Source organism: Natator depressus, chromosome 1, assembly GCF_965152275.1.
Source record: "Natator depressus isolate rNatDep1 chromosome 1, rNatDep2.hap1, whole genome shotgun sequence".
NCBI lineage: Eukaryota > Metazoa > Chordata > Testudines > Cheloniidae > Natator > Natator depressus.
The window spans coordinates 159162150-159177665 of record NC_134234.1 but is presented as its reverse complement, the minus strand read 5'-3'; the positions used below and the strand labels follow the sequence as shown (position 1 = coordinate 159177665).

The 15516-nt window shown below is 45.6% G+C and overlaps 1 protein-coding gene across 2 annotated transcripts in view; it reads right to left on the bottom strand.

Annotated features, from left to right (window-relative positions):
• KCNJ6 (potassium inwardly rectifying channel subfamily J member 6) overlaps window positions 1-14484 on the bottom strand; it is a 222406-nt gene extending 207922 nt beyond the window's left edge. For both annotated transcript variants that reach the window (XM_074970055.1, XM_074970066.1), the window contains exon 1: window positions 14131-14484. The gene's annotated coding sequence lies outside the window, so the exon portion shown is untranslated. The remainder of the gene's footprint in view (window positions 1-14130) is intronic.
• Window positions 14485-15516: the final 1032 nt, after the last annotated feature.

The window sequence follows — 15516 nt, the reverse complement described above, 5'->3', positions numbered from 1 at the left end:
ATGTTCCCCTGTCTGGGAAAGCTGATCCTGAGTTTCTCAGGTCCACAGCAACTCAAATCCCCTTATGAGTCACCGTGTGCCCCTGTAGATGGATCGTTGGCAGTAGGGGTCAAGTTCAGGAGCTCTGGATCTATAAGTTCTGTGCTTTACTACCTGAGCCAAAAGACCCAGCTCTGTTATCTCAAAGGGTTTACAGACTCAGACCTCCATAGTCCAGGCACTAGAGAGGGACAGAGCCACACAGTGTAAATTGTAGGTTATACGGTAGAACCTCAGAGTTACAAACACTTGGGGAATGGAGGTTGTTCGTAACTCTGAACAAAATGTTATGCTTGTTCTTTCAAAAGTTGACAGATGAACGTTGACTTAATACAGCTTTGAAACTTTACTATGCAGAAGAAAAATTCTGCTTTTCCTTTATTTTTTTAGTAGCTTATGTTTAACACAGTTCTGTACTGTATTTTTTTTTTTTTTTTTGGTCTCTGCTGCTGCCTGATTGCATATTTCTGGTTCCAAATGAGGTTGACCGGTCAGTTCATACTCTGGTGTTTGTAACTCTGAGGTTCTACTATACCTGTAAATAATAGGCTTTCAAATCCTACACCAAATATATGACCTTGGTTATGTTCCTACTAAAGTGAGAATGGAATGTGTGTTTCTGAGGGTGAAGACTAAGGAATACTAGAAGGGAGCATACATTTAAGCATAACATCCCTATGTCTAATAGACTAAAAAGGAAATGACTGATTCTAATATACTAAGCAGATATTTCATTGTTGATCATTCATAAATAGAACAGTGTTTCTTTGAAAGGAATTTATAATCCTACAGGCAGTTAAGCCTCCAGGGCAGATTGGCAGAGGCCCTGGTGGTTTTTCGCTTTCCTCTGCAGCGTGGGTCACGGGTCATTTGCTGGAGGATTCTCTGCACCTTGAAGTCTTTAAACCACGATTTGAGGAATACAATAGCTCAGACATATGTTAGGGGTTTGTTACAGGAGTGGATGGGTGAGATTCTGTGGCCTGCATTGTGCAGGAGGTCAGACTAGACAATCATAATGGTCCCTTCTGACCTTAAAGTCTATGAGCCTAAAGAAAAGGCATGACTCTTGTTCTTTTTTGATGCTGATACTAGAAAGTGTATCTGATATTCAGATATCACTAAAAAAGTTATATTAAGTGAAGAAAACCACTGAATTAATTAGCAGGTTGACTTCAGTTACAAATTGCTTCTAAACTACTGCTTTACACTTCAAAGCAACCTTTTATTCTTAGCCACTGGCACCGAAGGCCTTGATGCTGCATTGTGTTTGTGTGGGCAGATTGCAGCACTCATGCAGAAGCCCCACTGATTTCATTGAAACCCATTGTGGCTGCCATGGTCCATCTATATGGATCTGATTGTAGGATCCGTGCCTACATTAGGAATCTACAGGATGGATTGATTTTTAATTGATGCAGTACAAAATACTAGTGCTTACAGCAATAGGCCCATTAAGACTCTTGAAATTCACTTCACTGGGAGAGTGCTTATATAGCTGAGGGCAGAATAGTGGTAGCAGCTAAACAACCTAAATCTAAAAGCCCACAAATAAAGTGCATATTACCGGCCAACAACAATGTATTTTCCTGTGACATTTAAACCCCAAACAAAATGTAGTTTCTTGGTTGTGAAAGTCACTACTCGCCACATAATGCCCAAATAAACAGATTTTGTGTGGGGAATTCAGTGGACTTTGGGGGAGATTACATTCACGAATCTTCTCACCTGCAGGCAGGGTAGCTAGCACACAGCACAGTGGCCATTCTAGCTTATATAGACTGCAGTAGCCACAGTCTTGCTCATCCAAGATTCCTAGCCACAGTTACCTCCCTCCCCACAGTTTCCTCTGTACATTGCTGTTCTGAGGCACCAAGAAACTCTCCTGCTGCAGTGCACTGCGGGTGTGGAGGTGGCTTGCATGGCTCTGTCTCTGTCTCTCTCTCTCTCTCTCTCTCACACCTCCTCTACCGTGAGGCTCAGTGCAGAGGGCTTTGTGTTTCAGAGACTTTCACCCTTTTTGCACAGCTGATTGGACTCTAACTGAAAGTTTTTTCTGGATTACAAGAAAATAGTTACCGATAGCTCATTGTTCAACTCCTCATCTCAGCTGTTCTTTCCACCAGTTGCAATATAATTGGATTTCAATTATCAATAGCATTCTAGTATTACATACAGCCCAGAATTTCTAGAAACACAGCTCCAGACTTCTTCATTCTAGAAGAAGAAGAAGAGTTATTTTCTCTCCTTGGGTTTAATTGATACCGGGATTAGTATTTCTTCTTGAAGAACCCCTGATCTGTTTTAAAACGATCAACATTTAAATATTGATGCTTAATGTTAGAATCAGGAATTTCATTTTTTTCAGACTATTGGACTGATTCACCTTCTCACTCATATATATTGAAAAATACACAAATTTCAAAATGACCCTTATGTGCTAATTCAGTACTAGTCTTTCTTAATTTGCCAATGTTTTTTCCCAGGTAAACACTTCCATCATTCAGCAGAGACACTTTAAATTACAATTAAAATAAAAGAAGCAATAAAATAAAGTTCAAATGAGTGTTCTCTACATGCTTAAACAATAATGTTACTTTAGAAGCAGTTTACTTATATGTGGAAGGAGCTAAACATTTACTACATTCCTTTTATAAAGTATGTTTACAAAATTTCAAATACATGGAGAAAAATGATTGCACATGTGGAAATGCTAGACATCTAAAAATGATAGTGAAGACCCAATGATTGTCCCACAAACCTCCTGAATTCCTTAATTTATTTAAAGTAAGGACCTTAAATAAAGCTTCCCTTTCTGAAGCATTTATATAAGCCTCTAGTGGGGACATGTTATGACAATGCATGTGGTGTTCTATTTCTCTTATGTAATTTTGGAGAGTGAACATGTCTTACCTTCAAAATGTTTTGTTTCGTAAAGTGAATATAAAACACACTGAAATAATAATGTAACAAAATACATTTGACTACCAATTAAATATTTACTGGAGTAAAAGTATATGTGTCTTTGTAAGTTTATGTTGATTTCACTGAAAATATACTCACAGAAATTATACAAGAATTCTTCTTCTGATTAAAAGGTAGAATTTTGGGCTTTGCTGTTGATATATTTATTTCAATGATCTTTCTTTTCTTCTTATATTGCTTTATATGTGGTAAAATTAGTTTGTTAGACTGCCATGTTAGAATGTTGGCTTGTGTAATAAAATTAAGAATCTAAAATCTTCTAAGTGATCTTTTTAGATGTACTCTAAATACCTTTCTTTTTAAAATGCTTTTCATGTTTTTGCCTGAAGGTGAAACAATATTTGTAGGATTGTCAGAATTCAATTTATATTTTTTTAATAATTTCAGTGGATAATATCAGTGTTTATTTTAAAGCATTTTGATTGCTTTCAATTTAAATTTTCACAGTTGCACAAAAGTATAAGTGATGCATTTTTAATTTTTAATCCATTTTAAATTTTTCATAATTGCAGGAAATTATGGGAGGTCAGACAGTGGGGAAAGGGGTAGAGACAATAATTATTTAATGACAGTAGACATTGAGTTTCAAAAAGATACAAAGCTTTGTAACTGTTAAAACACAAATTGTCAACATCAAATCAAAATATACAAAGTAAATATCCTTAAATCAAACTCTAATAAGTTCTCAAGCAGTATTTTTCTTATTTTGCCTATCTGTAAATTTTTATTATTACTGATTGATATATTGGTTTGTGTATACAGTGAAATCGATGTTTAACAACAGGAAAAAATGGTCAGTTTTCATAATGGAGAGAGGTAAATAGTGGTGTCCCCCAGGGGTCTGTACTGGGACCAGTCCTATTCAATGTATTCATAAATTATTTGGAAAACTGTAAACAGTGAGGTGGCAAAATTTGCATATGATACAGAACTACTCAAGATAGTTAAGTCCAAAGCAGACTGTGAAGAGTTACAAAGGGATCTCACAGAACTGGGTGACTGGGCAACAAAATGGCAGATGAAATTCAATGTTGATAAATGCAAAGTAAAATCACATTGGAAAACATAATCCCCCCTAACTATACATATTAAAAGGATGGGGTCTAAGAAAGAGATTTTGGAGTCATTGTGGATAGGTCTCTGAAAACATCCTCTCAGTGTGCAGTGGCAGTCAAAAAACTAACAGAATGTTGGGAATTATTAGGAAAGGGATAGATAATAAGACAGAAAATATCATATTGCCTCTATATAAATCCATGGTATGCCCACATCTTGAATACGGCATGCAGATCTGGTCACCCCATCTCAAAAAAGATATATTGGAACTGGAAAAGAAAAGGGCAACAAAAATGATTAGGGGTATGAAACAGCTTCTGTATGAGGAAAGATTAATAAAACTGAGACTCTTATGCTTGGAAAAGAGACGACTAAGGGGGGATATGCTAGAGATCTATAAAATCATGACTGGTGTGGAGAAAGTAAATAAGGAAGTGTTATTTACTCCTTCTCATAACACAGGAACTAGGGGTCACCAAATGAAAGTAATAGGCAGCAAGTTTAAAACAAACCAAAGGAAGCATTTCTTACACAACGCACAGTCAGCCTGTGGCACTCTTTGGCAGAGGATGTTGTGAAGACCAAAACTATAACAGGGTTCAAAAAAGAACTAGATAAGTTCATGGAGGATAAGTCCATCAGCCAGGATAGGCAGGGATGCAAAACCAAGCTCTGAAGTGTTCCTAGCCTCTGTTTGCCAGAAGCTGGGAATGGGCAACAGGAGATTGATCACTTGATGATTACCTGTTCTGTTCATTCCTTCTGAAGCACCTGGCATTCGCTGCTGTCAGAAGACAGGATAATGGGCTAGAGGGACCTTTGATCTGACCCAGTATGGCCATTCTTATGTTCTTAACATTTACTGATAAAAAATCTAATCCTTCCAAGAATATTTGCAGCTGTTTTATCTTTCTTTAATTTTCATGCTCTCTATCATGTATTGGAGTTGCAAATACTCAGTCCCTTCCAGATTTAGGTCACTTGCTTGCTCCACCTGTCAAGAACTGGTGTTTTGGCAACTTTAAGTCAGACCGTTGAAGAGATTATATCTAGACTTACAGGCTGTGATCCTGCATAAACAACCGCATTGGTGCACCCTTGGCACAGAGTCCCACTGACTTCAATAGGGTTCCATAGGGACATATGCCCATATGTATGCCCATCCCTTCAGTTGTCTTTGCAAGAACAGGGCAAGATTATAATCAGTTTGAGACAGGTAATTTATTGCAAAGTGAGCTGTGTGAATGAACTGCTTAATTCATAGATAAAGTATACCCTCAAGAGTGGAGGTATCTGGATGCTGAATCTGTAATTCTACATATAAAACTATAGTATCTACAGTTTATTGCCTCACAGGACTATGGAAAGATTAAACAAATCTTGTTTGCCTAATGGAAAAAAGAACATATGGACACAGTGAACAGCACAAAGGTGATTAATCCAAGTATATTGTCCCTGAATGAAGAGTATTCATTTTGCTGTATTTTTTTCTAGAGTATATTTCTTAATGCTAAGTAATAATTATCTATATGTACTAGTAGTTCAGTAAGCTTTTTATTAACATGTCTAGAACTGTGCAAATAATATACAACTGACGGGTATATTCTTCAAATATACCCGGGTTGCTGTTGGTGAACTGTCAATAAGCATAATGAATAATTGACTTTTATTTATTACTTGAAATTATTTGCCGGCTACTGATGATAATTATTGATCAGGAGCTGATTTGCAAGCACTTCATTGTAACTATTTGATATTCAAAATTCAAGCTGTGTCACTGGTCATGTAGATCACATGGTATGCTTCGGCTCCCTTATTGGTTGTTGTAGCTCTGAGGAATAATTTCCCAAAATGAATGTTTATGGAAGTAAATTTAAAATTCACTTTTCTGCGAATTCTCCCTCAACGTTCACTTAAAATATGCTGTTTCTGTGATTGTTCCTTCCAGTAAACTTACTAGCACTGCCAGAACATTCCTAGGAGGCGACTGCAAAAGGGTCATTGGACCTCAGCGGAGGCAAATTCATTTAAGACGTTTGAATGAGTATTTGCAGGATTTTTACAGCATTCGCTCATCTGGAACCTTCAGGCTTCTTTAGGTGTTTTTGAGCACTCGACAAAGTACTTGTTAAACTTCTAAAAAACATCGCTTTAGTATTGTCTTTGCAAAACTACAATGATCAGAGACCAGCAAAATGTTAATAGGCAGTTTATCTAAACTTTGCTATTTTAGCTTGAAAACAATCATAGGTGGAGTTTAGTGAATCATTTACTTTTGTGGTCGTCTGTTTCTAAGCCCTGGTCTACACTAGGACTTTAGGTCGAATTTAGCAGCATTAAATCGATGTAAACCTGCACCCGTCCACACGATGAAGCCCTTTATTTCGACTTAAAGGGCTCTTAAAATCGATTTCCTTACTCCACCCCTGACAAGTGGATTAGCGCTTAAATCGGCCTTGCCGGGTCGAATTTGGGGTACTGTGGACACAATTCGACGGTATTGGCCTCCGGGAGCTATCCCAGAGTGCTCCATTTTGACCGCTCTGGACAGCACTCTCAACTCAGATGCACTGGCCAGGTAGACAGGAAAAGAACCGCGAACTTTTGAATCTCATTTCCTGTTTGGCCAGCGTGGCAAGCTGCAGGTGACCATGCAGAGCTCATCAGCAGAGGTGACCATGATGGAGTCTCAGAATCGCAAAAGAGCTCCAGCATGGACCGAACGGGAGGTACGGGATCTGATCGCTGTATGGGGAGAGGAATCCGTGCTATCAGAACTCCGTTCCAGTTTTCGAAATGCCAAAACCTTTGTCAAAATCTCCCAGGGCATGAAGGACAGAGGCCGTAACAGGGACCCGAAGCAGTGCCGCGTGAAACTGAAGGAGCTGAGGCACGCCTACCAGAAAACCAGAGAGGCGAACGGCCGCTCCGGGTCAGAGCCCCAAACATGCCGCTTCTGTGATGAGCTGCATGCCATTTTAGGGGGTTCAGCCACCACTACCCCAGCTGTGTTGTTTGACTCCTTCAATGGAGATGGAGGCAATACGGAAGCAGGTTTTGGGGACGAAGATCATGATGATGATGACGAGGTTGTAGATAGCTCACAGCAAGCAAGCGGAGAAACCGGTTTTCCCGACAGCCAGGAACTGTTTTTCACCCTGGACCTGGAGCCAGTACCCCCTGAACCCACCCAAGGCTGCCTCCTGGACCCGGCAGGCGGAGAAGGGACCTCCGGTGAGTGTACCTTTTAAAATACTACACATGGTTTAAAAGCAAGCATGTGAAAGGATTACTTTGCCCTGGCATTCGCAGCTCTCCTGGATATACTCCCAAAGCCTTTGCAAAAGGTTTCTGGGGAGGGCAGACTTATTGCGTCCTTCATGGTAGGACACTTTACCACTCCAGGCCAGTAACGCGTACTCGGGAATCATTGTACAACAAAGCATTGCAGTGTATGTTTGCTGGCGTTCAAGCAACATCCGTTCTTTATCTCTCTGTGTTATCCTCAGGAGATATAATCCATGGTCACCTGGTTGAAATAGGGTGCTTTTCTTCAGGGGGCACTCAGAGGAGCCCATTCCTGCTGGGCTGTTTGCCTGCGGCTGAACAGAAATGTTCCCCGCTGTTAGCCACAGGGAAGGGGGAGGGTTGAGGGGGTAGCCACGCGGTGGGGGGAGGCAAAATGCGACCTTCTAACGAAAGCACGTGTGCTATGTATGTAATGTTAACAGCAAGGTTTACCCTGAAAGAGTGTAGCCAGTGTTTTATAAAATGTGTCTTTTTAAATACCGCTGTCCCTTTTTTTTTCTCCACCAGCTGCATGTGTTTCAATGATCACAGGATCTTCTCCTTCCCAGAGGCTAGTGAAGATTAGAAAGAAAAAAAAACGCACTCGAGATGAAATGTTCTCCGAGCTCATGCTGTCCTCCCACACTGACAGAGCACAGACGAATGCGTGGAGGCAAATAATGTCAGAGTGCAGGAAAGCACAAAATGACCAGGAGGAGAGGTGGCGGGCTGAAGAGAGTAAGTGGCGGGCTGAAGAGAGGGCTGAAGCTCGAATGTGGCGGCAGCGTGATGAGAGGAGGCAGGATTCAATGCTGAGGCTGCTGGAGGACCAAACCAGTATGCTCCAGTGTATGGTTGAGCTGCAGCAAAGGCAGCTGGAGCACAGACTGCCACTATAGCCCCTGTGTAACCAACCGCCCTCCTCCCCAAGTTCCATAGCCTCCACACCCAGACGCCCAAGAACGCGGTGGGGGGGCCTCTGGCCAACCAGCCACTCCACCACAGAGGATTGCCCAAAAAAAAGAAGGCTCTCATTCAATAAATTTTAAAGCTGTAAACTTGCTGTGTGGCATTTTCCTTCCCTCCTCCACCACCCCTCTTGGGCTACCTTGGTAGTCATCCCCCTATTTGTGTGATGAATGAATAAAGAATGCATGAATGTGAAGCAACAATGACTTTATTGCCTCTGCAAGAGGTGATCGAAGGGAGGAGGAGAGGGTGGTTAGCTTACAGGGAAGTAGAGTGAACCAAGGGGCGGGGGGTTTCATCAAGGAGAAACAAACAGAACTTTCACACCGTAGCCTGGCCAGTCATGAAACTGGTTTTCAAAGCCTCTCTGATGCGTACCGCGCCCTCCTGTGCTCTTCTAACCGCCCTGGTGTCTGGCTGCGCGTAACCAGCAGCCAGGCGATTTGCCTCAACCTCCCACCCCGCCATAAACGTCTCCCCCTTACTCTCACAGATATTGTGGAGCACACAGCAAGCAGTAATAACAGTGGGAATATTGGTTTCGCTGAGGTCTAAGCGAGTCAGTAAACTGCGCCAGCGCGCCTTTAAACGTCCAAATGCACATTCTACCACCATTCTGCACTTGCTCAGCCTGTAGTTGAACAGCTCCTGACTACTGTCCAGGCTGCCTGTGTACGGCTTCATGAGCCATGGCATTAAGGGGTAGGCTGGGTCCCCAAGGATACATATAGGCATTTCAACATCACCAACAGTTATTTTCTGGTCTGGGAATAAAGTCCCTTCTTGAAGCTTTTGAAACAGACCAGAGTTCCTGAAGATGTGAGTGTCATGTACCTTTCCCGGCCATCCCACGTTGATGTTGGTGAAACGTCCCTTGTGATCCACCAGAGCTTGCAGCACTATTGAAAAGTATCCCTTGCGGTTTATGTACTCGGCGGCTTGGTGCTCCGGTGCCAAGATAGGGATATGGGTTCCGTCTATGGCCCCACCACAGTTAGGGAATCCCATTGCAGCAAAGCCATCCACTATGACCTGCACATTTCCCAGGGTCACTACCCTTGATATCAGCAGATCTTTGATTGCGTGGGCTACTTGCATCACAGCAGCCCCAACAGTAGATTTGCCCACTCCAAATTGATTCCCAACTGACCGGTAGCTGTCTGGCGTTGCAAGCTTCCACAGGGCTATCACCACTCGCTTCTCAACTGTGAGGGCTGCTCTCATCTTGGTATTCATGCGCTTCAGGGCAGGGGAAAGCAAGTCACAAAGTTCCATGAAAGTGCCCTTACGCATGCGAAAGTTTCGCAGCCACTGGGAATCGTCCCAGACCTGCAACACTATGCGGTCCCACCAGTCTGTGCTTGTTTCCCAAGCCCAGAATCGGCGTTCCACAGCATGAACCTGCCCCATTAGCACCATGATGCATGCATTGGCAGGGCCCATGCTTTCAGAGAAATCTGTGTCCATGTCCTGATCACTCACGTGACCGCGCTGATGTCGCCTCCTCGCCCGGTAGCGCTTTGCCAGGTTCTGGTGCTGCATATACTGCTGGATAATGCGTGTGGTGTTTAATGTGCTCCTAATTGCCAAAGTGAGCTGAGCAGACTCCATGCTTGCCTTGGTATGGCGTCCGCACAGAAAAAAGGCACGGAATGATTGTCTGCCGTTGCTCTGACGGAGGGAGGGGCGACTGACGACACGGCTTACACGGTTGGCTTCAGGGGGCTAAAATCCACAAAGGGGGTGGCTTTACATCAAGGAGTAGTTCAGGCAGGACTTCACGGAGGGTTCCAATAAGAAATGGTGCACCTAAGTTATTGTTCTTATTGGAACAAGGAGGTTAGCCTGGCCTCTGATTGATACATGGCTAGATTTACCTCGCTGCACCTTCTCTGTGAGTGACTGCAGTGTGACCTAGAGGAATGAGTCCCCTAGAGAGGGGAGGAGGCAAATGAGTACAAAACAAATCTGGTCTGTTTCTTGTTTTGATCCACTCCATCTATTTTTTACATCTCTGGCTGGCAGCAGACGGTGCAGAAGGACTGCAAGCCATCCACATCTCAGGGCTGCTCGGCAGAAGATGGTACAGTACGACTGCTAGCCATCCTCATCTCTTGCCTGCCCGGCAGAAGATGGTACAATACGATTGCTAGCCATCGTCATCTCTTGCCTGCCTGGCAGAAGATGGTACAATACGACTGCTAGCCATCGTCATCTCTTGCCTGCCCGGCAGAAGATGGTACAATACGACTGCTAGCAATCTGTATTGCCTGCCTGCTCACCATTAGACGGTTCAATACGACTGACTGCAGGACTAAAGAGAATGACCTGGTCAAGTCACCAAAAATTTAGTCCCTGCGCCCATGTCTGCCCAGGCGCTCCTGATCGACCTCACACAGGCGACCAGAAACACCTCGGACATGGCGAGGACGGCTACCAGTCATACTGCACCGTCTGCTGCCAGAAGGCAATGGGTTGCTGCTACTGTGTAGCAATGCCGTACCGCGTCTGCCAGCACCCAGGAGACATACGGTGACGGTTACCTGAGCGGGTTCCATGCTTGCGGTGGTATGGCGTCCGCACAGGTAACTCAAGAAAAAAGGCGCGAAACGATTGTCTGCCCTTGCCTTCATGGAGGGAGGGAGGGAACGGGGGCCGGACAATATGTACCCAGAACCACCCGCGACAATGTTTTAGCCCAATCAGAGTGCTCCATTGTGACTGCTCTGGACAGCACTCTCAACTCAGATGCACGATTGTTTGCCGTTGCTCTGATGCAGGGAGGGGCGACTGAGGACACGGCTTACAGGGTTGACTTCACGGAGGGTTCCAATAAGAAATGGTGCACCTAAGTTATTGTTCTTATTGGAACAAGGAGGTTAGCCTGGCCTCTGATTGATACATGGCTAGATTTACCTTGCTGCACCTTCTCTGTGAGTCACTGCAGTGTGACCTAGAGGAATGAGTCCCCTAGACAGGGGAGGAGGCAAATGAGTACAAAACAAATCTGGTCTATTTCTTGTTTTGATCCACTCCATCTATCTTTTACATCTTTGGCTGGCAGCAGACGGTGCAGAAGGACATATTGCCTGCCTACCATAAGACGGTTCAATAGGACTGACTGCCGGACTTAAGAGAATGACCTGGTCAAGTCACTAAAAATTTAGTCCCTGTGCCCATGTCTGCCCAGGCGCTCCTGATTGACCTCACACAGGCGACCAGGAGTACCTCGGACATGATGAGGACGGCTACCAGTCGTATTGTACTGTCTGCTGCCACAAGGCAATGGGTTGCTGCTACTGTGTAGCAATGCCGTACCGCGTCTGCCAGCACCCAGGAGACATACGGTGACGGTTACCTGAGCGGGCTCCATGCTTGCGGTGGTATGGCGTCCGCACAGGTAACTCAGGAAAAAAGGCGCGAAACAATTGTCTGCCCTTGCTTTCACCGAGGGAGGGAGGAAGGGAAGGGGGGACTGACAATATGTACCCAGAACCACCCGCGACAATATTTCAGCCCCATCAGGCATTGGGATCTCAACCCAGAATTCCAATGGGCAGCGGAGACTGCGGGAACTGTGGGATAGCTACCCACAGTGCAACGCTCTGGAAGTCGACTCTAGCCTCGGTACTGTGGAAGCACTCCGCTGAGTTAATGCACTTAATGCACTTCTGTGGGGACACACACACTCGAATATATAAAACCAATTTCTAAAAAACCGACTTCTATAAATTCGACCTTATTCCGTAGTGTAGACATACCCTAACAATCCAGGAGCCTGATCCAAAGGCACTGAAGTCAGTGGCAGTCTTTTCACTGACCGGGGTCAGAGTCCAATTGCCTTCTTCCCATCTTTAGGGGTATTTTGTCGTGCTCAATGTAATTTTATTTCAACCTCTTTTCAGGAGCCAGTGCACCGATTGACCTCTCTCTCTCTCTCTCTCTCTCTCTCTCTGATTAGCTGAGTTCCACATTTATTTCCGAGCAGTCATTGAGACAGTGATTAGAATTAAAACTGTCTCTCTCCCACTTATCTCGCTTACTAGACCTAGCACAGAGGCCTGTATTTATAGCCCTGACCTAGGTGCTGAAACAGCTTCTCGGCTGCTGTTCTGGGTCCTGAAAAGTTGGAGTGATAAACCAGCGCGCATGAAGTGACTGACTGATTTGCGAGCATAGACACCATTTAAACCAGGAAAGTCTCTTAACTGCCGGACCCGTGACCTTTTCTAGCTACTGGAACAGTTTCAGTTCAGCTCTGCTCTCAACTCCCAAGAGCTACTCTGATGCACCTCCAGGAGTGAAATGGATGATTTCCAGGCTGTGCAATCCCAGGTAATGCTACGAATAACAACAGGTGTCTCCCAGTTTTCCATGAACATGGAAATCTGTTTGTTAACAGAGCGATCGAGGGATCGCCACAGCGGACCGCTCTAGGGCAGACATATGGAGCTAGTCTTCACTCAAGCGTCGTGTCCCCGCTCCCCACCTCTGAAACGTGTTTCCTGGTACCAGGGTCTCTAATCCCGGGCCGCTGATCTTGTGGCTGTGTTTTCAGCGGCAGCAAATGGCATGCAAGCTCGGAGCTTTGCCGACAGTCCCAGCGAGCGAGCGGTGTAGTTGCGAGCCAGCTGTGGCAGGCCTGACAGGCATCTGCAGTATTCCCCCCCCCCCCCCCCATCCCAGGAAAGTTTTGTCCCGCAATTTCTGCGAGACTGGAGCCGATTTCCCCGCTCCCGCCAGGTCGCCATGGTGATACCGAGCTCCCTCTCCCCCGGCTCAAGACAAAACGGGCATCGCTGCGTTAGCAGAGCCCGGCTCGCAGCTGTTCCTCGTCTGCAGCCAGCTCCCCCTGCGGCGCCGCGCTCACCGCCCGGCCGGGAGACTCCGGAAGGCAACAGTACCCCTGCCCACGTCACAATGCCACTCGGACTTTCTCCCCAGGCCGCCATCGCCCCGCCCCGGGAGAGCCAATCGCCCCAGCCCCGCGCTTCCGTGGGCTGCTGCGGCGGGTGCCGCTACCCCAAGGCACAGCCCGGGCAGCGAGAGACGCGCCTTTGCACCCAGCCAGCGGGCTGGGAACGTGGAGCTCAGTGGCCCTTGCCGCGAGACAACGGATTCGATCGTCCCCGACACGCTCAGCTCAGCTCTCCCTGCCTGTAGCCCCGAGCCATCCCAGGCACATCTAGCGAAGGAAGCCTTAAAAGTACGAGCAAACGTGGAACTCAGTGCCACGCACAAGTCGCCTCTTCCCTGAGCAGCGATCTGGCTGAAATGGCACCAGCTTCCAGGGATCTCCACGCTGCATGGCGTTTACTGCTTAATTATCACACCACACCTCGGGCTGTATCTCACCAAAACCCCTACGGGGGGGTCTCTCTCCGGAAAGCAGAAGCCCGAGCTTCACATGACTAGGATACTTGATTTCCTTAACTGCCAAACAAACAGACAAACAAACAAACAAAAAACCCAAAACCATTGCATGCAACGTCTGACAGCTGGCGCCCCCAGCTTTAGAAAGAGAGGCGGACCCGATCTTTAAAACCACAATTTGCTGGATCTTTCTGAATCCAGTGTTTTTTCCTGTCCCTGCGAGTTTCCAGTTGCTAATGAAAGGCATATGAAATTGATCTCCCTTCTGTTATGTAACTGCCTTCTCCCCGGTCTTTCTGTACTTGGGGGTGACATTTCTCCCAGAGTAGGGAGTTCAGGGACAAAAGAAAAAGGCAAGAATTGGATTTCTTGTGGGAATGGACAACAGCTGGTTTCCCATTAGCAACTCCACCGTCTTACCTGTTTGGGGCACGTTGTTTTCATTCGATCATGATTTTCTTTTTGGAATGGAGCAGGATGTTGCTGGCTGATGGTTCACTCAATCATGGATTAAACAATAAGATGATGATGCTCAGTTTTATCTCGACCCTAAGCTGCTCTCTCGCGCCTCCATCCTCCCCTCTGCTCGCCCACCTCTTGATCCAGCTTGGCTTCCCCACATACACAGCCAGGTGCAGTATTCAAGTCCAATTCACTCTGTGTTGCTAGGACAGAGTTAAATGAGACCTGGAGGAGATCAGACAGCAGGGGGTGGGGTGGGGAAGACCCGGGCGGAATAAAAAAGCACAGGCAGAGAGAAAAGTGTTGGACCACGCAGGGAAACGTCATGAAATCCGCAGATTCAATGAATTCTACTCAATTTCAGGCGAGTGGCTGTTGTGCTCTCCAGTCAGAAGCTGTAACAAACAAGGCAGAGGAAATGAAACTGTGCACAGTGCCATCTGCTGGAGCAATGCTGCAGCACAAAGCAGGCGGGAGTAGGGGCGTGGGTGGGTTTTACCGGTTGCTTGCTTTGTTTCTTTCTTTCTTTCTTTCTTTCCTACCTTCTGACAGAGCAGGGAGGCTAATGGAAAGTTTACGATCTGTATAGAGCTTTGCAAAGCCAGCCTGGTCCCTTTCCTACAGTATTTCTCATTGGGAGAGAAGGAAACTAGTGTTCACCCTGGACAGGGAGGACTGGCCTGGGATTCTTTTTATTTGCAACTGAACTTGAGAAGGGATGAGGTGGTGGTGGGAGGGGGAGAGATCATTTTGATTGCTTTACTTTGGCCTAAGGAAATGGAAATATACAAAATAGGAAAAGGGAAGGAAGAAGGAGGAAATAGCATTAATCAGCCTTGCAGGCTGGGGAATGAGCCCCAGGGAGCTAAGAGGGACCCCCTTGACTCTCAACAAGGTTAGGAGCAGAGTGGCAGTGGCAGAACTGGGGCAGGGATGAGACCCAGCAGCGGCATCATTAGGCTTTCAACACTATTGTCATCAGAGTCTGGTTTCCCCAGTTTTGACTGGCATTTCCCCCTCTCTTCACCTCAGCCCTGCTCCCTCAGTCCCTCCATAGCATCCTCACTCTCCTGGCCCTCATGTACCTACTAACCCCCCCCCACACTTTTCATCTCCTTATCTCCCCTTTCCCTCCTCTCCTCCTCAATAATGCCCTCTTTTCCCCTTTTCCTGTTTCTGTAATCCTATAAATGAATCCTTCCCCATGTTACATATAAAGAAAAAAAACCCACCAACAGATTACCTATAAAGAAATCCAGCAAAGTGAAACCAACACAATATTTGCCAGTCATAACTCTGACCACTCTGCTTGTATAGTTCATCCTTTCCCCTCCATCTTTTCAT